Source organism: Candoia aspera, chromosome 8 (assembly GCF_035149785.1).
Source record: "Candoia aspera isolate rCanAsp1 chromosome 8, rCanAsp1.hap2, whole genome shotgun sequence".
Lineage (NCBI taxonomy): Eukaryota > Metazoa > Chordata > Lepidosauria > Squamata > Boidae > Candoia > Candoia aspera.
Genome location: NC_086160.1, coordinates 16,435,624 through 16,461,989, shown reverse-complemented (window position 1 = coordinate 16,461,989; position 26,366 = coordinate 16,435,624).

The following is a 26,366-nucleotide window of genomic DNA, read 5'->3' as shown; positions in this document are numbered from 1 at the left end:
CCCCGGGGTCAAGAATTTTTTGAGTTCTGGGCCAAAAATTGTGCCGTCCCAAATCGAGCATGCAAAAGGACACCTAACCCTTACATTCCACCCCGAATCTCACGGCGGTGCTCATTGTTGCATTCGGCCTGATTCTGCTCAGCTCACCCCGTGACGTTTTCCTGACCCCGGGGTCAAGAATTTTTTGATTTCTGGGCCAAAAATTGTGCCGTCCAAAATCGAGCATGAAAAAGCACACCTCACACTCAAATTCCACCCCGAATCTCATGGCGGTGTTCATTTTTGCATTCGGCCTGATTCCGCCCGGCTCACCCAGTGAGGTTTTCCGGACCCCGGGATCAAGAATTTTTTGATTTCTGGGCCAAAAATTGTGCCGTCCAAAATCGAGCATGAAAAAGCACACCTCACACTCAAATTCCACCCCGAATCTCATGGCGGTGTTCATTGTTGCATTCGGCCTGATTCCGCCCGGCTCACCCCGTGAGGTTTTCCTGACCCCGGGGTCAAGAATTTTTTGAGTTCTGGGCCAAAAATTGTGTCGTCCCAAATCGAGCATGCAAAAGAACACCTAAACCTTACATTCCGCCCCGAAACTCATGGTGGTGTTCATTGTTGCATTCGGCCTGATTCCGCCTGGCTCACCCCGTGAGGTTTTCCTGACCCCGGGGTCAAGCATTTTTTCATTTCTGGGCCAAAAATTGTGCCGTCCCAAATCGAGCAACCAAAAGCACACCTAACACTCTAATTCCACCCCGAATCTCATGGCGGTGTTGATTTTTGCATTCGGCCTGATTCCGCCCGGCTCACCCAGTGAGGTTTTCCGGACCCCGGGATCAAGAATTTTTTGATTTCTGGGCCAAAAATTGTGCCGTCTAATATCGAGCATGCAAAAACACACCTAAACCTGACATTCCACCCCGAATCTCATGACGGTGTTAATTGTTGCATTCGGCCAGATTCCGCCCGGCTCACCCCGTGAGGTTTTCCTGACCCCGGGGTCAAGAATTTTTTGATTTCTGGGCCAAACTTGTGCCGTCAAAAATCGAGCATGAAAAAGCACACCTAACACTCAAATTCCACCCTGAATCTCATGGCGGTGTTCATTTTTGCATTCGGCCTGATTCCGCCCGGCTCACCCCGTGAGGTTTTCCTGACCCCGGGGTCAAGAATTTTTTGAGTTCTGGGCCAAAAATTGTGCCGTCCCAAATCGAGCATGCAAAAGAACACCTAAACCTTACATTCCGCCCCGAAACTCATGGCGGTGTTCATTGTTGCATTCGGCCTGATTCCGCCTGGCTCACCCCGTGAGGTTTTCCTGACCCCGGGGTCAAGCATTTTTTCATTTCTGAGCCAAAAATTGTGCCGTCCCAAATCGAGCAACCAAAAGCACACCTAACACTCTAATTCCACCCCGAATCTCATGGCGGTGTTGATTTTTGCGTTCGGCCTGATTCCGCCCGGCTCACCCAGTGAGGTTTTCCGGACCCCGGGATCAAGAATTTTTTGATTTCTGGGCCAAAAATTGTGCCGTCTAATATCGAGCATGCAAAAGCACACCTAAACCTGACATTCCACCCCGAATCTCATGGCGGTGTTCATTGTTGCATTCGGCCTGATTCCGCCCGGCTCACCCCGTGAGGTTTTCCTGACCCCGGGGTCAAGAATTTTTTGATTTCTGGGCCAAACTTGTGCCGTCAAAAATCGAGCATGAAAAAGCACACCTAACACTCAAATTCCACCCTGAATCTCATGGCGGTGTTCATTTTTGCATTCGGCCTGATTCCGCCTGGATCACCCCTTGAGGTTTTCCTGACCCCGGGGTCAAGCATTTTTTGATTTCTGGGCCAAAAATTGTGCCGTCCCAAAGCGAGCATCCAAAAGCACACCTAACACTCAAATTCCACCCCGAATCTCATGGCAATGTTCATTTTTACATTCGGCCTGATTCCGCCTGGCTCACCCCGTGAGGTTTTCCTGACCCCGTGGGTCAAGCATTTTTTCATTTCTGGCCCAAAAATTGTGCCGTCCCAAATCGAGCATCCAAAAGCACACCTAACACTCTAATTACACCCCGAATCTCATGGCGGTGTTCATTTTTGCATTCGGCCTGATTCGGCCCGGCTCACCCAGTGAGGTTTTCCGGACCCCGGGATCAAGAATTTTTTGAGTTCTGGGCCAAAAATTGTGCCGTCCCCAATCGAGCATGCAAAAGCACACCTAACACTCAAATTCCACCCCAAATCTCATGACGGTGTTCATTGTTGCATTCGGCCTGATTCCGCCCGGCTCACCCCATGAGGTTTTCCTGACCCCGGGGTCAAGAATTTTTTGATTTCTGGGCCAAAAATTGTGCCGTCCCAAATCGAGCATGCAAAAGCACACCTAAACCTGACATTCCACCCCGAATCTCATGGCGGTGTTAATTGTTGCATTTGGCCTGATTCCGCCCGGCTCACCCCGTGAGGTTTTCCTGACCCCGGGGTCAAGAATTTTTTGAGTTCTGGGCCAAAAATTGTGCCGTCCAAAATCGAGCATCCAAAAGCACACCTAACCCTTACATTCCACCCCAAATCTCATGACGGTGTTCATTGTTGCATTCGGCCTGATTCCGCCCGGCTCACCCCGTGAGGTTTTCCGGACCCCGGGGTCAAGAATTTTTTGATTTCTGGGCCAAACTTGTGCCGTCAAAAATCGAGCATGAAAAAGCACACCTAACCCTTACATTCCACCCCAAATCTCATGGCAATGTTCATTTTTGCATTCGGCCTGATTCCGCCTGGCTCACCCCGTGAGGTTTTCCTGACCCCGGGGTCAAGCATTTTTTGATTTCTGGGCCAAAAATTGTGCCGTCCCAAATCGAGCATGAAAAAGCACACCTAACACTCAAATTCCACCCTGAATCTCATGGCGGTGTTCATTGTTGCATTTGGCCTGATTCCGCTCAGCTCACCCCGTGAGGTTTTCCTGACCCCGGGGTCAAGAATTTTTTCATTTCGGGGCCAAAAATTTTGCCGTCCTAAATCGAGCATGAAAAAGCACACCTAACACTCAAATTCCACCCCGAATCTCATGGCGGTGTTCATTTTTGCATTCGGCCTGATTCCGCCCGGCTCACCCAGTGAGGTTTTCCGGACCCCGGGATCAAGAATTTTTTGATTTCTGGGCCAAAAATTGTGCCGTCTAAAATCGAGCATGCAAAAGCACACCTAACCCTTACATTCCACCCCAAATCTCATGGCGGTGTTCATTGTTGCATTCGGCCTGATTCCGCCCGGCTCACCCCGTGAGGTTTTCCTGACCCCGGGGTCAAGAATTTTTTGAGTTCTGGGCCAAAAATTGTGCCGTCCCAAATCGAGCATGGAAAAGAACACCTAAAGCTTACATTCCGCCCCGAATCTCATGGCGGTGTTCATTGTTGCATTTGGCCAGATTCCACTCAGCTCACCCCGTGAGGTTTTCCTGACCCTGGGGTCAAGCATTTTTTGAGTTCTGGGCCAAAAATTGTGCCGTCCAAAATCGAGCATCCAAAAGCACACCTAACCCTTACATTCCACCCCGAATCTCATGGCGGTGTTCATTGTTGCATTCGGCCTGATTCCGCCCGGCTCACCCCGTGAGGTTTTCCTGACCCTGGGGTCAAGCATTTTTTGAGTTCTGGGCCAAAAATTGTGCCGTCCAAAATCGAGCATCCAAAAGCACACCTAACCCTTACATTCCACCCCAAATCTCATGACGGTGTTCATTGTTGCATTCGGCCTGATTCCGCCCGGCTCACCCCGTGAGGTTTTCCTGACCCCGGGGTGAAGAATTTTTTGATTTCTGGGCCAAAAATTGTGCCGTCCAAAATCGAGCATGAAAAAGCACACCTAACACTCAAATTCCACCCCGAATCTCATGGCAATGTTCATTGTTGCATTCGGCCTGATTCCGCCCGGCTCACCCAGTGAGGGTTTCCTGACCCCGGGGTCAAGCATTTTTTGATTTCTGGGCCAAAAATTGTGCCGTCCCAAATCGAGCATCCAAAAGCACACCTAACACTCAAATTCCACCCCGAATCTCATGGCAATGTTCATTGTTGCATTCGGCCTGATTCCGCCCGACTCACCCAGTGAGGTTTTCCTGACCCCGGGGTCAAGCATTTTTTCATTTCTGTGCCAAAAATTGAGCCGTCCTAAATCGAGCATGCAAAAGCACACCTAACCCTTACATTCCACCCCAAATCTCATGGCGGTGTTCATTGTTGCATTCGGCCTGATTCCGCCCGGCTCACCCAGTGAGGTTTTCCTGACCCCGGGGTCAAGAATTTTTTGAGTTCTGGGCCAAAAATTGTGCCGTCCCAAATCGAGCATGCAAAAGCACACCTAACCCTTACATTCCACCCCGAATCTCACGGCGGTGCTCATTGTTGCATTCGGCCTGATTCTGCTCAGCTCACCCCGTGACGTTTTCCTGACCCCGGGGTCAAGAATTTTTTGATTTCTGGGCCAAAAATTGTGCCGTCCAAAATCGAGCATGAAAAAGCACACCTCACACTCAAATTCCACCCCGAATCTCATGGCGGTGTTCATTTTTGCATTCGGCCTGATTCCGCCCGGCTCACCCAGTGAGGTTTTCCGGACCCCGGGATCAAGAATTTTTTGATTTCTGGGCCAAAAATTGTGCCGTCCAAAATCGAGCATGAAAAAGCACACCTCACACTCAAATTCCACCCCGAATCTCATGGCGGTGTTCATTGTTGCATTCGGCCTGATTCCGCCTGGCTCACCCCGTGAGGTTTTCCTGACCCCGGGGTCAAGCATTTTTTCATTTCTGGGCCAAAAATTGTGCCGTCCCAAATCGAGCAACCAAAAGCACACCTAACACTCTAATTCCACCCCGAATCTCATGGCGGTGTTGATTTTTGCATTCGGCCTGATTCCGCCCGGCTCACCCAGTGAGGTTTTCCGGACCCCGGGATCAAGAATTTTTTGATTTCTGGGCCAAAAATTGTGCCGTCTAATATCGAGCATGCAAAAGCACACCTAACCCTTACATTCCACCCCAAATCTCATGGCGGTGTTCATTGTTGCATTCGGCCTGATTCCGCCCGGCTCACCCCGTGAGGTTCTCCTGACCCCGGGGTCAAGAATTTTTTGAGTTCTGGGCCAAAAATTGTGCCGTCCCAAATCGAGCATGCAAAAGCACACCTAACCCTTACATTCCACCCCGAATCTCATGGCGGTGTTCATTGTTGCATTCGGCCTGATTCCGCCCGGCTCACCCCGTGAGGTTCTCCTGACCCCGGGGTCAAGAATTTTTTGATTTATGGGCCCAAAATTGTGCCGTCCAAAATCGAGCATGAAACAGCACACCTAACACTCAAATTCCACCCTAAATCTCATGTCGGTGTTCATTTTTGCATTCGGCCTGATTCTGCTCAGCTCACCCCGTGACGTTTTCCTGACCCCGGGGTCATGAATTTTTTGATTTATGGGCCAAAAATTCTGCCGTCCAAAATCGAGCATGAAAAAGCACACCTAACACTCAAATTCCACCCTGAATCTCATGTCGGTGTTCATTTTTGCATTCGGCCTGATTCTGCCTGGATCACCCCGTGAGGTTTTCCTGACCCCGGGGTCAAGAATTTTTTGATTTCTGGGCCAAAAATTGTGCCGTCCCAAATCGAGCATTCAAAAGCACACCTAACACTCAAATTCCACCCTGAATCTCATGGCGGTGTACATTGTTGCATTCGGCCTGATTCCGCCCGGCTCACCCTGTGAGGTTTTCCTGACCCCGGGGTCAAGCATTTTTTCATTTCGGGGCCAAAAATTGTGCCGTCCCAAATCGAGCATCCAAAAGCACACCTAACACTCAAATTCCACCCCGAATCTCATGGCGGTGTTCATTTTTGCATTCGGCCTGATTCCGCCCGGCTCACCCAGTGAGGTTTTCCGGACCCCGGGATCAAGAATTTTTTGATTTCTGGGCCAAAAATTGTGATGTCTAAAATCGAGCATGCAAAAGCACACCTAACCCTTACATTCCACCCCAAATCTCATGGCGGTGTTCATTGTTGCATTCGGCCTGATTCCGCCCGGCTCACCCAGTGAGGTTTTCCTGACCCCGGGGTCAAGAATTTTTTGAGTTCTGGGCCAAAAATTGTGCCGTCCCAAATCGAGCATGAAAAAGCACACCTAACCCTTACATTCCACCCCGAATCTCATGGCAATGTTCATTTTTGCATTCGGCCTGATTCCGCCTGGCTCACCCCGTGAGGTTTTCCTGACCCCGGGGTCAAGCATTTTTTGATTTCTGGGCCAAAAATTGTGCCGTCCCAAATCGAGCATCCAAAAGTACAACTAACACTCAAATTCCACCCCGAATCTCATGGCAATGTTCATTGTTGCATTCGGCCTGATTCCGCCCGGCTCACCCCGTGAGGTTTTCCTGACCCCGGGGTGAAGAATTTTTTGAGTTCTGGGCCAAAAATTGTGCCGTCCCAAATCGAGCATGCAAAAGAACACCTAAACCTTACATTCCACCCCAAATCTCATGGCGGTGTTCATTGTTGCATTCGGCCTGATTCCGCCCGTCTCACCCAGTGAGGTTTTCCTGACCCCGGGGTCAAGAATTTTTTGAGTTCTGGGCCAAAAATTGTGCCGTCCCAAATCGAGCATGCAAAAGCACACCTAACCCTTACATTCCACCCCGAATCTCACGGCGGTGTTCATTGTTGCATTCGGCCTGATTCCGCTCAGCTCACCCCTGAGGTTTTCCTGACCCCGGGGTCATGAATTTTTTGATTTCTGGGCCAAAAATTGTGCCGTCCAAAATCGAGCATGAAAAAGCACACCTAACACTCAAATTCCACCCTGAATCTCATGGCGGTGTACATTGTTGCATTCGGCCTGATTCCGCCGGCTCACCCAGTGAGGTTTTCCTGACCCGGGGTCAAGCATTTTTTCATTTCGGGGCCAAAAATTGTGCCGTCCTAAATCGAGCATGAAAAAGCACACCTAACACTCAAATTCCACCCCGAATCTCATGGCGGTGTTCATTTTTGCATTCGGCCTGATTCCGCCCGGCTCACCCAGTGAGGTTCTCCTGACCCCGGGGTCAAGAATTTTTTGATTTCTGGGCCAAAAATTGTGCCGTCCAAAATCGAGCATGAAAAAGCACACCTCACACTCAAATTCCACCCTGAATCTCATGGCGGTGTACATTGTTGCATTCGGCCTGATTCCGCCCGGCTCACCCCGTGAGGTTTTCCTGACCCCGGGGTGAAGAATTTTTTGAGTTCTGGGCCAAAAATTGTGCCGTCCCAAATCGAGCATGCAAAAGAACACCTAAACCTTACATTCCACCCCAAATCTCATGGCGGTGTTCATTGTTGCATTCGGCCTGATTCCGCCCGTCTCACCCAGTGAGGTTTTCCTGACCCCGGGTCAAGAATTTTTTGAGTTCTGGGCCAAAAATTGTGCCGTCCCAAATCGAGCATGCAAAAGCACACCTAACCCTTACATTCCACCCCGAATCTCACGGCGGTGTTCATTGTTGCATTCGGCTGATTCCGCTCAGCTCACCCCTGAGGTTTTCCTGACCCCGGGGTCATGAATTTTTTGATTTCTGGGCCAAAAATTGTGCCGTCCAAAATCGAGCATGAAAAAGCACACCTAACACTCAAATTCCACCCTGAATCTCATGGCGGTGTACATTGTTGCATTCGGCCTGATTCCGCCCGGCTCACCCAGTGAGGTTTTCCTGACCCCGGGGTCAAGCATTTTTTCATTTCGGGGCCAAAAATTGTGCCGTCCTAAATCGAGCATGAAAAAGCACACCTAACACTCAAATTCCACCCCGAATCTCATGGCGGTGTTCATTTTTGCATTCGGCCTGATTCCGCCCGGCTCACCCAGTGAGGTTCTCCTGACCCCGGGGTCAAGAATTTTTTGATTTCTGGGCCAAAAATTGTGCCGTCCAAAATCGAGCATGAAAAAGCACACCTCACACTCAAATTCCACCCTGAATCTCATGGCGGTGTACATTGTTGCATTCGGCCTGATTCCGCCCGGCTCACCCAGTGAGGTTTTCCTGACCCCGGGGTCAAGCATTTTTTCATTTCGGGGCCAAAAATTGTGCCGTCCTAAATCGAGCATGAAAAAGCACACCTAACACTCAAATTCCACCCGAATCTCATGGCGGTGTTCATTTTTGCATTCGGCCTGATTCCGCCCGGCTCACCCAGTGAGGTTTTCCGGACCCCGGGATCAAGAATTTTTTGATTTCTGGGCCAAAAATTGTGCCGTCTAAAATCGAGCATGCAAAAGAACACCTAAACCTTACATTCCACCCCAAATCTCATGACGGTGTTCATTGTTGCATTCGGCCTGATTCCGCCCGGCTCACCCCGTGAGGTTTTCCTGACCCCGGGTCAAGAATTTTTTGATTTCTGGGCCCAAAATTGTGCCGTCCCAAATCGAGCATCCAAAAGCACAACTAACACTCAAATTCCACCCCGAATCTCATGGCAATGTTCATTTTTGCATTCGGCCTGATTCCGCCTGGCTCACCCCGTGAGGTTTTCCTGACCCCGGGGTCAAGCATTTTTTTGAGTTCTGGGCCAAAAATTGAGCCGTCCTAAATCGAGCATGCAAAAGCACACCTAACCCTTACATTCCACCCCAAATCTCATGGCGGTGTTCATTGTTGCATTCGGCCTGATTCCGCCCGTCTCACCCAGTGAGGTTTTCCTGACCCCGGGGTCAAGAATTTTTTGAGTTCTGGGCCAAAAATTTTGCCGTCCCAAATCGAGCAAGCAAAAGCACACCTAACCCTTACATTCCACCCCGAATCTCACGGCGGTGTTCATTGTTGCATTCGGCCTGATTCCGCCCGGCTCACCCTGTGAGGTTTTCCTGACCCCGGGGTCAAGCATTTTTTCATTTCGGGGCCAAAAATTGTGCCGTCCCAAATCGAGCATCCAAAAGCACACCTAACACTCAAATTCCACCCCGAATCTCATGGCGGTGTTCATTTTTGCATTCGGCCTGATTCCGCCCGGCTCACCCAGTGAGGTTTTCCGGACCCCGGGATCAAGAATTTTTTGATTTCTGGGCCAAAAATTGTGATGTCTAAAATCGAGCATGCAAAAGCACACCTAACCCTTACATTCCACCCCAAATCTCATGGCGGTGTTCATTGTTGCATTCGGCCTGATTCCGCCCGGCTCACCCAGTGAGGTTTTCCTGACCCCGGGGTCAAGAATTTTTTGAGTTCTGGGCCAAAAATTGTGCCGTCCCAAATCGAGCATGAAAAAGCACACCTAACCCTTACATTCCACCCCGAATCTCACGGCGGTGTTCATTGTTGCATTCGGCCTGATTCCGCTCAGCTCACCCCTGAGGTTTTCCTGACCCCGGGGTCATGAATTTTTTGATTTCTGGGCCAAAAATTGTGCCGTCCAAAATCGAGCATGAAAAAGCACACCTCACACTCAAATTCCACCCTGAATCTCATGGCGGTGTACATTGTTGCATTCGGCCTGATTCCGCCCGGCTCACCCAGTGAGGTTTTCCTGACCCCGGGGTCAAGCATTTTTTCATTCGGGGCCAAAAATTGTGCCGTCCTAAATCGAGCATGAAAAAGCACACCTAACACTCAAATTCCACCCCGAATCTCATGGCGGTGTTCATTTTTGCATTCGGCCTGATTCCGCCCGGCTCACCCAGTGAGGTTCTCCTGACCCCGGGGTCAAGAATTTTTTGATTTCTGGGCCAAAAATTGTGCCGTCCAAAATCGAGCATGAAAAAGCACACCTCACACTCAAATTCCACCCTGAATCTCATGGCGGTATTCATTTTTGCATTCGGCCTGATTCCGCCCGGCTCACCCAGTGAGGTTTTCCTGACCCCGGGGTCAAGCATTTTTTCATTTCGGGGCCAAAAATTGTGCCGTCCTAAATCGAGCATGAAAAAGCACACCTAACACTCAAATTCCACCCCGAATCTCATGGCGGTGTTCATTTTTGCATTCGGCCTGATTCCGCCCGGCTCACCCAGTGAGGTTTTCCGGACCCCGGGATCAAGAATTTTTTGATTTCTGGGCCAAAAATTGTGCCGTCTAAAATCGAGCATGCAAAAGAACACCTAAACCTTACATTCCACCCCAAATCTCATGACGGTGTTCATTGTTGCATTCGGCCTGATTCCGCCCGGCTCACCCCGTGAGGTTTTCCTGACCCCGGGGTCAAGAATTTTTTGATTTCTGGGCCCAAAATTGTGCCGTCCCAAATCGAGCATGAAAAAGCACACCTAACCCTTACATTCCACCCCGAATCTCACGGCGGTGTTCATTGTTGCATTCGGCCTGATTCCGCTCAGCTCACCCCTGAGGTTTTCCTGACCCCGGGGTCATGAATTTTTTGATTTCTGGGCCAAAAATTGTGCCGTCCAAAATCGAGCATGAAAAAGCACACCTCACACTCAAATTCCACCCTGAATCTCATGGCGGTGTACATTGTTGCATTCGGCCTGATTCCGCCCGGCTCACCCAGTGAGGTTTTCCTGACCCCGGGGTCAAGCATTTTTTCATTTCGGGGCCAAAAATTGTGCCGTCCTAAATCGAGCATGAAAAAGCACACCTAACACTCAAATTCCACCCCGAATCTCATGGCGGTGTTCATTTTTGCATTCGGCCTGATTCCGCCCGGCTCACCCAGTGAGGTTCTCCTGACCCCGGGGTCAAGAATTTTTTGATTTCTGGGCCAAAAATTGTGCCGTCCAAAATCGAGCATGAAAAAGCACACCTCACACTCAAATTCCACCCTGAATCTCATGGCGGTATTCATTTTTGCATTCGGCCTGATTCCGCCCGGCTCACCCAGTGAGGTTTTCCTGACCCCGGGGTCAAGCATTTTTTCATTTCGGGGCCAAAAATTGTGCCGTCCTAAATCGAGCATGAAAAAGCACACCTAACACTCAAATTCCACCCCGAATCTCATGGCGGTGTTCATTTTTGCATTCGGCCTGATTCCGCCCGGCTCACCCAGTGAGGTTTTCCGGACCCCGGGATCAAGAATTTTTTGATTTCTGGGCCAAAAATTGTGCCGTCTAAAATCGAGCATGCAAAAGAACACCTAAACCTTACATTCCACCCCAAATCTCATGACGGTGTTCATTGTTGCATTCGGCCTGATTCCGCCCGGCTCACCCCGTGAGGTTTTCCTGACCCCGGGGTCAAGAATTTTTTGATTTCTGGGCCCAAAATTGTGCCGTCCCAAATCGAGCATCCAAAAGCACAACTAACACTCAAATTCCACCCCGAATCTCATGGCAATGTTCATTGTTGCATTCGGCCTGATTCCGCTCAGCTCACCCCTGAGGTTTTCCTGACCCCGGGGTCATGAATTTTTTGATTTCTGGGCCAAAAATTGTGCCGTCCAAAATCGAGCATGAAAAAGCACACCTCACACTCAAATTCCACCCTGAATCTCATGGCGGTGTTCATTGTTGCATTCGGCCTGATTCCGCCCGTCTCACCCAGTGAGGTTTTCCTGACCCCGGGGTCAAGAATTTTTTGAGTTCTGGGCCAAAAATTGTGCCGTCCCAAATCGAGCATGCAAAAGCACACCTAACCCTTACATTCCACCCCGAATCTCACGGCGGTGTTCATTGTTGCATTCGGCCTGATTCCGCTCAGCTCACCCCTGAGGTTTTCCTGACCCCGGGGTCATGAATTTTTTGATTTCTGGGCCAAAAATTGTGCCGTCCAAAATCGAGCATGAAAAAGCACACCTAACACTCAAATTCCACCCTGAATCTCATGTCGGTGTTCATTTTTGCATTCGGCCTGATTCTGCCTGGATCACCCCGTGAGATTTTCCTGACCCCGGGGTCAAGAATTTTTTGATTTCTGGGCCAAAAATTGTGCCGTCCAAAATCGAGCATGAAAAAGCACACCTAACGCTCAAATTCCACCCTGAATCTCATGGCGGTGTACATTGTTGCATTCGGCCTGATTCCGCCCGGCTCACCCAGTGAGGTTTTCCTGACCCCGGGGTCAAGCATTTTTTCATTTCGGGGCCAAAAATTGTGCCGTCCTAAATCGAGCATGAAAAAGCACACCTAACACTCAAATTCCACCCCGAATCTCATGGCGGTGTTCATTTTTGCATTCGGCCTGATTCCGCCCGGCTCACCCAGTGAGGTTCTCCTGACCCCGGGGTCAAGAATTTTTTGATTTCTGGGCCAAAAATTGTGCCGTCCAAAATCGAGCATGAAAAAGCACACCTCACACTCAAATTCCACCCTGAATCTCATGGCGGTGTACATTGTTGCATTCGGCCTGATTCCGCCCGGCTCACCCAGTGAGGTTTTCCTGACCCCGGGGTCAAGCATTTTTTCATTTCGGGGCCAAAAATTGTGCCGTCCTAAATCGAGCATGAAAAAGCACACCTAACACTCAAATTCCACCCCGAATCTCATGGCGGTGTTCATTTTTGCATTCGGCCTGATTCCGCCCGGCTCACCCAGTGAGGTTTTCCGGACCCCGGGATCAAGAATTTTTTGATTTCTGGGCCAAAAATTGTGCCGTCTAAAATCGAGCATGCAAAAGCACACCTAAACCTTACATTCCGCCCCGAATCTCATGGCGGTGTTCATTGTTGCATTTGGCCTGATTCCGCCCGGCTCACCCCGTGAGGTTTTCCTGACCCCGGGGTCAAGAATTTTTTGAGTTCTGGGCCAAAAATTGTGCCGTCCAAAATCGAGCATCCAAAAGCACACCTAACCCTTACATTCCACCCCAAATCTCATGACGGTGTTCATTGTTGCATTCGGCCTGATTCCGCCCGGCTCACCCCGTGAGGTTTTCCTGACCCCGGGGTCAAGCATTTTTTGATTTCTGGGCCAAAAATTGTGCCGTCCCAAATCGAGCATGAAAAAGCACATCTAACCCTTACATTCCACCCCGAATCTCATGGCAATGTTCATTTTTTCATTTGGCCTATTTCTGCCTGGCTCACCCCGTGAGGTTTTCCTGACCCCGGGGTCAAGCATTTTTTGATTTCTGGGCCAAAAATTGTGCCGTCCCAAATCGAGCATCCAAAAGCACACCTAACACTCAAATTCCACCCCGAATCTCATGGCAATGTTCATTGTTGCATTCGGCCTGATTCCGCCCGGCTCACCCAGTGAGGTTTTCCTGACCCCGGGGTCAAGCATTTTCTCATTTCTGGGCCAAAAATTGTGCCGTCCCAAATCGAGCATGCAAAAGCACACCTAACACTAAAATTCCACCCCGAATCTCATGGCGGTGTTCATTTTTGCATTCGGCCTGATTCCGCCTGGATCACCCCATGAGGTTTTCCTGACCCCGGGGTCAAGAATTTTTTGATTTCTGGGCCAAAAATGGTGCCGTCCAAAATCGGGCATGCAAAAGAACACCTAAACCTTACATTCCACCCCGAATCTCATGGCGGTGTTCATTGTTGCATTAGGCCTGATTCCGCCCGGCTCACCCCGTGAGGTTTTCCTGACCCCGGGGACAAGAATTTTTTGAGTTTTGGGCCAAAAATTGTGCCGTCTAAAATCGAGCATGCAAAAGCACACCTAACCCTTACATTCCACCCCAAATCTCATGGCGGTTTTCATTGTTGCATTCGGCCTGATTCCGCCCGGCTCACCCCGTGAGGTTTTCCTGACCCCGCGGTCAAAATTTTTTTGAGTTCTGGGCCAAAAATTGTGCCGTCCCAAATCGAGCATGCAAAAGCACACCTAACCCTTACATTCCACCCCAAATCTCATGGCGGTGTTCATTGTTGCATTCGGCCTGATTCCGCCCGGCTCACCCCGTGAGGTTTTCCTGACCCCGGGGTCAAGAATTTTTTGAGTTCTGGGCCAAAAATTGTGCCGTCCCAAATCGAGCATGCAAAAGCACACCTAACCCTTACATTCCACCCCAAATCTCATGGCGGTGTTCATTGTTGCATTCGGCCTGATTCCGCCCGGCTCACCCCGTGAGGTTTTCCTGACCCCGGGGTCAAGAATTTTTTGAGTTCTGGGCCAAAAATTGTGCTGTCCCATATCGAGCATGAAAAAGCACACCTAACCCTTACATTCCACCCCGAATCTCATGGCAATGTTCATTTTTGCATTCGGCCTATTTCCGCCTGGCTCACCCCGTGAGGTTTTCCTGACCCCGGGGTCAAGAATTTTTTGATTTCTGGGCCAAATATTGTGCCGTCCGAAATCGAGCATGAAAAAGCACACCTAACACTCAAATTCCACCCTGAATCTCATGGCGGTGTTCATTTTTGCATTCGGCCTGATTCCGCCTGGATCGCCCCGTGAGGTTTTCCTGACCCCGGGCTCAAGAATTTTTTGATTTCTGGGCCAAAAATTGTGCCGTCCAAAATCGAGCATGAAAAAGCACACCTAACACTCAAATTCCACCCCGAATCTCATGGCAATGTTCATTGTTGCATTCGGCCTGATTCCGCCCGGCTCACCCAGTGAGGGTTTCCTGACCCCGGGGTCAAGCATTTTTTCATTTCGGGGCCAAAAATTGTGCCGTCCTAAATCGAGCATGAAAAAGCACACCTAACACTCAAATTCCACCCCGAATCTCATGGCGGTGTTCATTTTTGCATTCGGCCTGATTCCGCCCGGCTCACCCAGTGAGGTTCTCCTGACCCCGGGGTCAAGAATTTTTTGATTTCTGGGCCAAAAATTGTGCCGTCCAAAATCGAGCATGAAAAAGCACACCTAACGCTCAAATTCCACCCTGAATCTCATGGCGGTGTACATTGTTGCATTCGGCCTGATTCCGCCCGGCTCACCCAGTGAGGTTTTCCTGACCCCGGGGTCAAGCATTTTTTCATTTCGGGGCCAAAAATTGTGCCGTCCTAAATCGAGCATGAAAAAGCACACCTAACACTCAAATTCCACCCCGAATCTCATGGCGGTGTTCATTTTTGCATTCGGCCTGATTCCGCCCGGCTCACCCAGTGAGGTTCTCCTGACCCCGGGGTCAAGAATTTTTTGATTTCTGGGCCAAAAATTGTGCCGTCCAAAATCGAGCATGAAAAAGCACACCTCACACTCAAATTCCACCCTGAATCTCATGGCGGTGTACATTGTTGCATTCGGCCTGATTCCGCCCGGCTCACCCAGTGAGGTTTTCCTGACCCCGGGGTCAAGCATTTTTTCATTTCGGGGCCAAAAATTGTGCCGTCCTAAATCGAGCATGAAAAAGCACACCTAACACTCAAATTCCACCCCGAATCTCATGGCGGTGTTCATTTTTGCATTCGGCCTGATTCCGCCCGGCTCACCCAGTGAGGTTTTCCGGACCCCGGGATCAAGAATTTTTTGATTTCTGGGCCAAAAATTGTGCCGTCTAAAATCGAGCATGCAAAAGCACACCTAAACCTTACATTCCGCCCCGAATCTCATGGCGGTGTTCATTGTTGCATTTGGCCTGATTCCGCCCGGCTCACCCCGTGAGGTTTTCCTGACCCCGGGGTCAAGAATTTTTTGAGTTCTGGGCCAAAAATTGTGCCGTCCAAAATCGAGCATCCAAAAGCACACCTAACCCTTACATTCCACCCCAAATCTCATGACGGTGTTCATTGTTGCATTCGGCCTGATTCCGCCCGGCTCACCCCGTGAGGTTTTCCTGACCCCGGGGTCAAGCATTTTTTGATTTCTGGGCCAAAAATTGTGCCGTCCCAAATCGAGCATGAAAAAGCACATCTAACCCTTACATTCCACCCCGAATCTCATGGCAATGTTCATTTTTTCATTTGGCCTATTTCTGCCTGGCTCACCCCGTGAGGTTTTCCTGACCCCGGGGTCAAGCATTTTTTGATTTCTGGGCCAAAAATTGTGCCGTCCCAAATCGAGCATCCAAAAGCACACCTAACACTCAAATTCCACCCCGAATCTCATGGCAATGTTCATTGTTGCATTCGGCCTGATTCCGCCCGGCTCACCCAGTGAGGTTTTCCTGACCCCGGGGTCAAGCATTTTTTCATTTCTGGGCCAAAAATTGTGCCGTCCCAAATCGAGCATGCAAAAGCACACCTAACACTAAAATTCCACCCCGAATCTCATGGCGGTGTTCATTTTTGCATTCGGCCTGATTCCGCCTGGATCACCCCATGAGGTTTTCCTGACCCCGGGGTCAAGAATTTTTTGATTTCTGGGCCAAAAATGGTGCCGTCCAAAATCGGGCATGCAAAAGAACACCTAAACCTTACATTCCACCCCGAATCTCATGGCGGTGTTCATTGTTGCATTAGGCCTGATTCCGCCCGGCTCACCCCGTGAGGTTTTCCTGACCCCGGGGACAAGAATTTTTTGAGTTTTGGGCCAAAAATTGTGCCGTCTAAAATCGAGCATGCAAAAGCACACCTAACCCTTACATTCCACCCCAAATCTCATGGCGGTTTTCATTGTTGCATTCGGCCTGATTCCGCCCGGCTCACCCCGTGAGGTTTTCCTGACCCCGGGGTCAAAATTTTTTTGAGTTCTGGGCCAAAAATTGTGCCGTCCCAAATCGAGCATGCAAAAGCACACCTAACCCTTACATTCCACCCCAAATCTCATGGCGGTGTTCATTGTTGCATTCGGCCTGATTCCGCCCGGCTCACCCCGTGAGGTTTTCCTGACCCCGGGGTCAAGAATTTTTTGAGTTCTGGGCCAAAAATTGTGCCGTCCCAAATCGAGCATGCAAAAGCACACCTAACCCTTACATTCCACCCCAAATCTCATGGCGGTGTTCATTGTTGCATTCGGCCTGATTCCGCCCGGCTCACCCCGTGAGGTTTTCCTGACCCCGGGGTCAAGAATTTTTTGAGTTCTGGGCCAAAAATTGTGCCGTCCCATATCGAGCATGAAAAAGCACACCTAACCCTTACATTCCACCCCGAATCTCATGGCAATGTTCATTTTTGCATTCGGCCTATTTCCGCCTGGCTCAGCCCGTGAGGTTTTCCTGACCCCGGGGTCAAGAATTTTTTGATTTCTGGGCCAAATATTGTGCCGTCCGAAATCGAGCATGAAAAAGCACACCTAACACTCAAATTCCACCCTGAATCTCATGGCGGTGTTCATTTTTGCATTCGGCCTGATTCCGCCTGGATCGCCCCGTGAGGTTTTCCTGACCCCGGGCTCAAGAATTTTTTGATTTCTGGGCCAAAAATTGTGCCGTCCAAAATCGAGCATGAAAAAGCACACCTAACACTCAAATTCCACCCCGAATCTCATGGCAATGTTCATTGTTGCATTCGGCCTGATTCCGCCCGGCTCACCCAGTGAGGGTTTCCTGACCCCGGGGTCAAGAATTTTTTGAGTTCTGGGCCAAAAATTGTGCCGTCCCAAATCGAGCATCCAAAAGCACAACTAACACTCAAATTCCACCCCGAATCTCATGGCAATGTTCATTGTTGCATTCGGCCTGATTCCGCCCGACTCACCCAGTGAGGTTTTCCTGACCCCGGGGTCAAGAATTTTTTGAGTTCTGGGCCAAAAATTGAGCCGTCCTAAATCGAGCATGCAAAAGCACACCTAACCCTTACATTCCACCCCAAATCTCATGGCGGTGTTCATTGTTGCATTCGGCCTGATTCCGCCCGTCTCACCCAGTGAGGTTTTCCTGACCCCGGGGTCAAGAATTTTTTGATTTCTGGGCCAAAAATGGTGCCGTCCAAAATCGGGCATGCAAAAGCACACCTAACCCTTACATTCCACCCCGAATCTGACGGCGGTGTTCATTGTTGCATTCGGCCTGATTCTGCTCAGCTCACCCCGTGACGTTTTCCTGACCCCGGGGTCATGAATTTTTTGATTTATGGGCCAAAAATTGTGCCGTCCCAAATCGAGCATCCAAAAGCACACCTAACACTCAAATTCCGCCCTGAATCTCATGGCGGTGTACATTGTTGCATTCGGCCTGATTCCGCCCGGCTCACCCCGTGAGGTTTTCCTGACCCCGGGGTCAAGAATTTTTTGATTTCTGGGCCAAAAATTGTGCCGTCCAAAATCGAGCATGAAAAAGCACACCTAACACTCAAATTCCACCCCGAATCTCATGGCAATGTTCATTGTTGCATTCGGCCTGATTCCGCCCGGCTCACCCAGTGAGGTTTTCCTGACCCCGGGGTCAAGCATTTTTTCATTTCTGGGCCAAAAATTGTGCCGTCCTAAATCGAGCATGCAAAAGCACACCTAACCCTTACATTCCACCCCAAATCTCATGGCGGTGTTCATTGTTGCATTCGGCCTGATTCCGCCCGGCTCACCCAGTGAGGGTTTCCTGCACCCGGGGTCAAGAATTTTTTGAGTTCTGGGCCAAAAATTGTGCCGTCCTAAATCGAGCATCCAAAAGCACAACTAACACTCAAATTCCACCCCGAATCTCATGTCGGTGTTCATTGTTGCATTTGGCCTGATTCCGCCCGACTCACCCAGTGAGGTTTTCCTGACCCCGGGGTCAAGCATTTTTTCATTTCTGGGCCAAAAATTGAGCCGTCCTAAATCGAGCATGCAAAAGCACACCTAACCCTTACATTCCACCCCAAATCTCATGGCGGTGTTCATTGTTGCATTCGGCCTGATTCTGCTCAGCTCACCCCGTGACGTTTTCCTTACCCCGGGGTCATGAATTTTTTGATTTATGGGCCAAAAATTGTGCCGTCCAAAATCGAGCATGAAAAAGCACACCTAACACTCAAATTCCACCCTGAATCTCATGTCGGTGTTCATTTTTGCATTCGGCCTGATTCTGCCTGGATCACCCCGTGAGATTTTCCTGACCCCGGGGTCAAGAATTTTTTGATTTCTGGGCCAAAAATTGTGCCGTCCAAAATCGAGCATGAAAAAGCACACCTAACGCTCAAATTCCACCCTGAATCTCATGGCGGTGTACATTGTTGCATTTGGCCTGATTCCGCCCGGCTCACCAGTGAGGTTTTCCTGACCCCGGGGTCAAGCATTTTTTCATTTCGGGGCCAAAAATTGTGCCGTCCTAAATCGAGCATGAAAAAGCACACCTAACACTCAAATTCCACCCCGAATCTCATGGCGGTGTTCATTTTTGCATTCGGCCTGATTCCGCCCGGCTCACCCAGTGAGGTTCTCCTGACCCCGGGGTCAAGAATTTTTTGATTTCTGGGCCAAAAATTGTGCCGTCCAAAATCGAGCATGAAAAAGCACACCTCACACTCAAATTCCACCCTGAATCTCATGGCGGTGTACATTGTTGCATTCGGCCTGATTCCGCCCGGCTCACCCAGTGAGGTTTTCCTGACCCCGGGGTCAAGCATTTTTTCATTTCGGGGCCAAAAATTGTGCCGTCCTAAATCGAGCATGAAAAAGCACACTTAACACTCAAATTCCACCCCGAATCTCATGGCGGTGTTCATTTTTGCATTCGGCCTGATTCCGCCCGGCTCACCCAGTGAGGTTTTCCGGACCCCGGGATCAAGAATTTTTTGATTTCTGGGACAAAAATTGTGCCGTCTAAAATCGAGCATGCAAAAGCACACCTAAACCTTACATTCCGCCCCGAATCTCATGGCGGTGTTCATTGTTGCATTTGGCCTGATTCCGCCCGGCTCACCCCGTGAGGTTTTCCTGACCCCGGGGTCAAGAATTTTTTGAGTTCTGGGCCAAAAATTGTGCCGTCCAAAATCGAGCATCCAAAAGCACACCTAACCCTTACATTCCACCCCAAATCTCATGACGGTGTTCATTGTTGCATTTGGCCTGATTCCGCCCGGCTCACCCCGTGAGGTTTTCCTGACCCCGGGGTCAAGCATTTTTTGATTTCTGGGCCAAAAATTGTGCCGTCCCAAATCGAGCATCCAAAAGCACACCTAACACTCAAATTCCACCCCGAATCTCATGGCAATGTTCATTGTTGCATTCGGCCTGATTCCGCCCGGCTCACCCAGTGAGGGTTTCCTGACCCCGGGGTCAAGCATTTTTTCATTTCTGGGCCAAAGATTGTGCCGTCCCAAATCGAGCATCCAAAAGCACACCTAACACTCAAATTCCACCCCGAATCTCATGGCAATGTTCATTGTTGCATTCGGCCTGATTCCGCCTGGCTCACCCCGTGAGGTTTTCCTGACCCCGGGGTCAAGCATTTTTTCATTTCTGGGCCAAAAATTGTGCCGTCCCAAATCGAGCATGAAAAAGCACACCTAACACTCAAATTCCACCCCGAATCTCATGGCGGTGTTCATTTTTGCATTCGGCCTGATTCCGCCTGGATCACCCCATGAGGTTTTCCTGACCCCGGGGTCAAGAATTTTTTGATATCTGGGCCAAAAATGGTGCCGTCCAAAATCGGGCATGCAAAAGAACACCTAAACCTTACATTCCACCCCGAATCTCATGGCGGTGTTCATTGTTGCATTAGGCCTGATTCCGCCCGGCTCACCCCGTGAGGTTTTCCTGACCCCGCGGTCAAGAATTTTTTGATTTCTGGGCCAAAAATTGTGCCGTCTAAAATCGAGCATGCAAAAGCACACCTAAACCTTACATTCCGCCCCGAATCTCATGGCGGTGTTCATTGTTGCATTTGGCCTGATTCCGCCCGGCTCACCCCGTGAGGTTTTCCTGACCCCGGGGTCAAGAATTTTTTCATTTCTGGGCCAAAGATTGTGCCGTCCCAAATCGAGCATCCAAAAGCACACCTAACACTCAAATTCCACCCCGAATCTCATGGCAATGTTCATTGTTGCATTCGGCCTGATTCCGCCTGGCTCACCCCGTGAGGTTTTCCTGACCCCGGGGTCAAGCATTTTTTCATTTCTGGGCCAAAAATTGTGCCGTCCCAAATCGAGCATGAAAAAGCACACCTAACACTCAAATTCCACCCCGAATCTCATGGCGGTGTTCATTTTTGCATTCGGCCTGATTCCGCCTGGATCACCCCATGAGGTTTTCCTGACCCCGGGGTCAAGAATTTTTTGATATCTGGGCCAAAAATGGTGCCGTCCAAAATCGGGCATGCAAAAGCACACCTAACCCTTACATTCCACCCCAAATCTCATGGCGGTGTTCATTGTTGCATTCGGCCTGATTCCGCCCGTCTCACCCAGTGAGGTTTTCCTGACCCCGGGGTCAAGAATTTTTTGATATCTGGGCCAAAAATTGTGCCGTCCCAAATCGAGCATGCAAAAGCACACCTAACCCTTACATTCCACCCCGAATCTGACGGCGGTGTTCATTGTTGCATTCGGCCTGATTCTGCTCAGCTCACCCCGTGACGTTTTCCTGACCCCGGGGTCATGAATTTTTTGATTTATTGGCCAAAAATTGTGCCGTCCCAAATCGAGCATCCAAAAGCACACCTAACACTCAAATTCCGCCCTGAATCTCATGGCGGTGTACATGGTTGCATTCGGCCTGATTCCGCCCGGCTCACCCCGTGAGGTTTTCCTGACCCCGGGGTCAAGAATTTTTTGATTTCTGGGCCAAAAATTGTGCCGTCCAAAATCGAGCATGAAAAAGCACACCTAACACTCAAATTCCACCCCGAATCTCATGGCAATGTTCATTGTTGCATTCGGCCTGATTCCGCCCGGCTCACCCAGTGAGGTTTTCCTGACCCCGGGGTCAAGCATTTTTTCATTTCTGGGCCAAAAATTGTGCCGTCCTAAATCGAGCATGCAAAAGCACACCTAACCCTTACATTCCACCCCAAATCTCATGGCGGTGTTCATTGTTGCATTCGGCCTGATTCCGCCCGGCTCACCCAGTGAGGGTTTCCTGACCCCGGGGTCAAGAATTTTTTGAGTTCTGGGCCAAAAATTGTGCCGTCCCAAATCGAGCATCCAAAAGCACACCTAACACTCAAATTCCGCCCTGAATCTCATGGCGGTGTACATTGTTGCATTCGGCCTGATTCCGCCCGGCTCACCCCGTGAGGTTTTCCTGCACCCGGGGTCAAGAATTTTTTGAGTTCTGGGCCAAAAATTGTGCCGTCCTAAATCGAGCATCCAAAAGCACAACTAACACTCAAATTCCACCCCGAATCTCATGGCAATGTTCATTGTTGCATTCGGCCTGATTCCGCCCGACTCACCCAGTGAGGTTTTCCTGACCCCGGGGTCAAGCATTTTTTCATTTCTGGGCCAAAAATTGAGCCGTCCTAAATCGAGCATGCAAAAGCACACCTAACCCTTACATTCCACCCCAAATCTCATGGCGGTGTTCATTGTTGCATTCGGCCTGATTCCGCCCGTCTCACCCAGTGAGGTTTTCCTGACCCCGGGGTCAAGAATTTTTTGAGTTCTGGGCCAAAAATTGTGCCGTCCCAAATCGAGCATGCAAAAGCACACCTAACCCTTACATTCCACCCCGAATCTCACGGCGGTGTTCATTGTTGCATTCGGCCTGATTCTGCTCAGCTCACCCCGTGACGTTTTCCTGACCCCGGGGTCATGAATTTTTTGATTTATGGGCCAAAAATTGTGCCGTCCAAAATCGAGCATGAAAAAGCACACCTAACACTCAAATTCCACCCTGAATCTCATGTCGGTGTTCATTTTTGCATTCGGCCTGATTCTGCCTGGATCACCCCGTGAGATTTTCCTGACCCCGGGGTCAAGAATTTTTTGATTTCTGGGCCAAAAATTGTGCCGTCCAAAATCGAGCATGAAAAAGCACACCTAACGCTCAAATTCCACCCTGAATCTCATGGCGGTGTACATTGTTGCATTCGGCCTGATTCCGCCCGGCTCACCCAGTGAGGTTTTCCTGACCCCGGGGTCAAGCATTTTTTCATTTCGGGGCCAAAAATTGTGCCGTCCTAAATCGAGCATGAAAAAGCACACCTAACACTCAAATTCCACCCCGAATCTCATGGCGGTGTTCATTTTTGCATTCGGCCTGATTCCGCCCGGCTCACCCAGTGAGGTTCTCCTGACCCCGGGGTCAAGAATTTTTTGATTTCTGGGCCAAAAATTGTGCCGTCCAAAATCGAGCATGAAAAAGCACACCTCACACTCAAATTCCACCCTGAATCTCATGGCGGTGTACATTGTTGCATTCGGCCTGATTCCGCCCGGCTCAACCAGTGAGGTTTTCCTGACCCTGGGGTCAAGCATTTTTTCATTTCGGGGCCAAAAATTGTGCCGTCCTAAATCGAGCATGAAAAAGCACACCTAACACTCAAATTCCACCCCGAATCTCATGGCGGTGTTCATTTTTGCATTCGGCCTGATTCCGCCCGGCTCACCCAGTGAGGTTTTCCGGACCCCGGGATCAAGAATTTTTTGATTTCTGGGCCAAAAATTGTGCCGTCTAAAATCGAGCATGCAAAAGCACACCTAAACCTTACATTCCGCCCCGAATCTCATGGCGGTGTTCATTGTTGCATTTGGCCTGATTCCGCCCGGCTCACCCCGTGAGGTTTTCCTGACCCCGGGGTCAAGAATTTTTTGAGTTCTGGGCCAAAAATTGTGCCGTCCAAAATCGAGCATCCAAAAGCACACCTAACCCTTACATTCCACCCCAAATCTCATGACGGTGTTCATTGTTGCATTCGGCCTGATTCCGCCCGGCTCACCCCGTGAGGTTTTCCTGACCCCGGGGTCAAGCTTTTTTTGATTTCTGGGCCAAAAATTGTGCCGTCCCAAATCGAGCATCCAAAAGCACACCTAACACTCAAATTCCACCCCGAATCTCATGGCAATGTTCATTGTTGCATTCGGCCTGATTCCGCCCGGCTCACCCAGTGAGGGTTTCCTGACCCCGGGGTCAAGCATTTTTTCATTTCTGGGCCAAAGATTGTGCCGTCCCAAATCGAGCATTCAAAAGCACACCTAACACTCAAATTCCACCCCGAATCTCATGGCAATGTTCATTGTTGCATTCGGCCTGATTCCGCCTGGCTCACCCCGTGAGGTTTTCCTGACCCCGGGGTCAAGCATTTTTTCATTTCTGGGCCAAAAATTGTGCCGTCCCAAATCGAGCATGAAAAAGCACACCTAACACTCAAATTCCACCCCGAATCTCATGGCGGTGTTCATTTTTGCATTCGGCCTGATTCCGCCTGGATAACCCCATGAGGTTTTCCTGACCCCGGGGTCAAGAATTTTTTGATATCTGGGCCAAAAATGGTGCCGTCCAAAATCGGGCATGCAAAAGAACACCTAAACCTTACATTCCACCCCGAATCTCATGGCGGTGTTCATTGTTGCATTAGGCCTGATTCCGCCCGGCTCACCCCGTGAGGTTTTCCTGACCCCGGGGTCAAGAATTTTTTGAGTTCTGGGCCAAAAATTGTGCCGTCTAAAATCGAGCATGCAAAAGCACACCTAAACCTTACATTCCGCCCCGAATCTCATGGCGGTGTTCATTGTTGCATTTGGCCTGATTCCGCCCGGCTCACCCCGTGAGGTTTTCCTGACCCCGGGGTCAAGAATTTTTTCATTTCTGGGCCAAAGATTGTGCCGTCCCAAATCGAGCATCCAAAAGCACACCTAACACTCAAATTCCACCCCGAATCTCATGGCAATGTTCATTGTTGCATTCGGCCTGATTCCGCCTGGCTCACCCCGTGAGGTTTTCCTGACCCCGGGGTCAAGCATTTTTTCATTTCTGGGCCAAAAATTGTGCCGTCCCAAATCGAGCATGAAAAAGCACACCTAACACTCAAATTCCACCCCGAATCTCATGGCGGTGTTCATTTTTGCATTCGGCCTGATTCCGCCTGGATCACCCCATGAGGTTTTCCTGACCCCGGGGTCAAGAATTTTTTGATATCTGGGCCAAAAATGGTGCCGTCCAAAATCGGGCATGCAAAAGAACACCTAAACCTTACATTCCACCCCGAATCTCATGGCGGTGTTCATTGTTGCATTAGGCCTGATTCCGCCCGGCTCACCCCGTGAGGTTTTCCTGACCCCGGGGTCAAGAATTTTTTGATTTCTGGGCCAAAAATTGTGCCGTCTAAAATCGAGCATGCAAAAGCACACCTAACCCTTACATTCCACCCCAAATCTCATGGCGGTTTTCATTGTTGCATTCGGCCTGATTCGGCCCGGCTCACCCCGTGAGGTTTTCCTGACCCCGGGGTCAAAATTTTTTTGAGTTCTGGGCCAAAAATTGTGCCGTCCCAAATCGAGCATGCAAAAGCACACCTAACCCTTACATTCCACCCCAAATCTCATGGCGGTGTTCATTGTTGCATTCGGCCTGATTCCGCCCGGCTCACCCCGTGAGGTTTTCCTGACCCCGGGGTCAAGAATTTTTTGAGTTTTGGGCCAAAAATTGTGCCGTCCCAAATCGAGCATGCAAAAGCACACCTAACCCTTACATTCCACCCCAAATCTCATGGCGGTGTTCATTGTTGCATTCGGCCTGATTCCGCCCGGCTCACCCCGTGAGGTTTTCCTGACCCCGGGGTCAAGAATTTTTTGAGTTCTGGGCCAAAAATTGTGCCGTCCCAAATCGAGCATCCAAAAGCACACCTAACCCTTACATTCCACCCCAAATCTCATGACGGTGTTCATTGTTGCATTCGGCCTGATTCCGCCCGGCTCACCCCGTGAGGTTTTCCTGACCCCGGGGTCAAGACTTTTTTGATTTCTGGGCCAAAAATTGTGCCGTCCCATATCGAGCATGAAAAAGCACACCTAACCCTTACATTCCACCCCGAATCTCATGGCAATGTTCATTTTTGCATTCGGCCTATTTCCGCCTGGCTCACCCCGTGAGGTTTTCCTGACCCCGGGGTCAAGAATTTTTTGATTTCTGGGCCAAATATTGTGCCGTCCGAAATCGAGCATGAAAAAGCACACCTAACACTCAAATTCCACCCCGAATCTTATGGCGGTGTTCATTGTTGCATTCGGCCTGATTCCGCCCGGCTCACCCAGTGAGGTTTTCCTGACCCCGGGGTCAAGAATTTTTTGATTTCTGGGCCAAGAATTGTGCCGTCCCATATCGAGCATGAAAAAGCACACCTAACCCTTACATTCCACCCCGAATCTCATGGCAATGTTCATTTTTGCATTCGGCCTATTTCCGCCTGGCTCACCCCATGAGGTTTTCCTGACCCCGGGGTCAAGAATTTTTTGATTTCTGCGCCAAAAATTGTGCCGTCCAAAATCGAGCATGAAAAAGCACACCTAACACTCAAATTCCACCCTGAATCTCATGGCGGTGTTCATTTTTGCATTCGGCCTGATTCCGCCTGGATCGCCCCGTGAGGTTTTCCTGACCCCGGGCTCAAGAATTTTTTGATTTCTGGGCCAAAAATTGTGCCGTCCAAAATCGAGCATGGAAAAGCACACCTAACACTCAAATTCCACCCCGAATCTAATGGCAATGTTCATTGTTGCATTCGGCCTGATTCCGCCCGGCTCA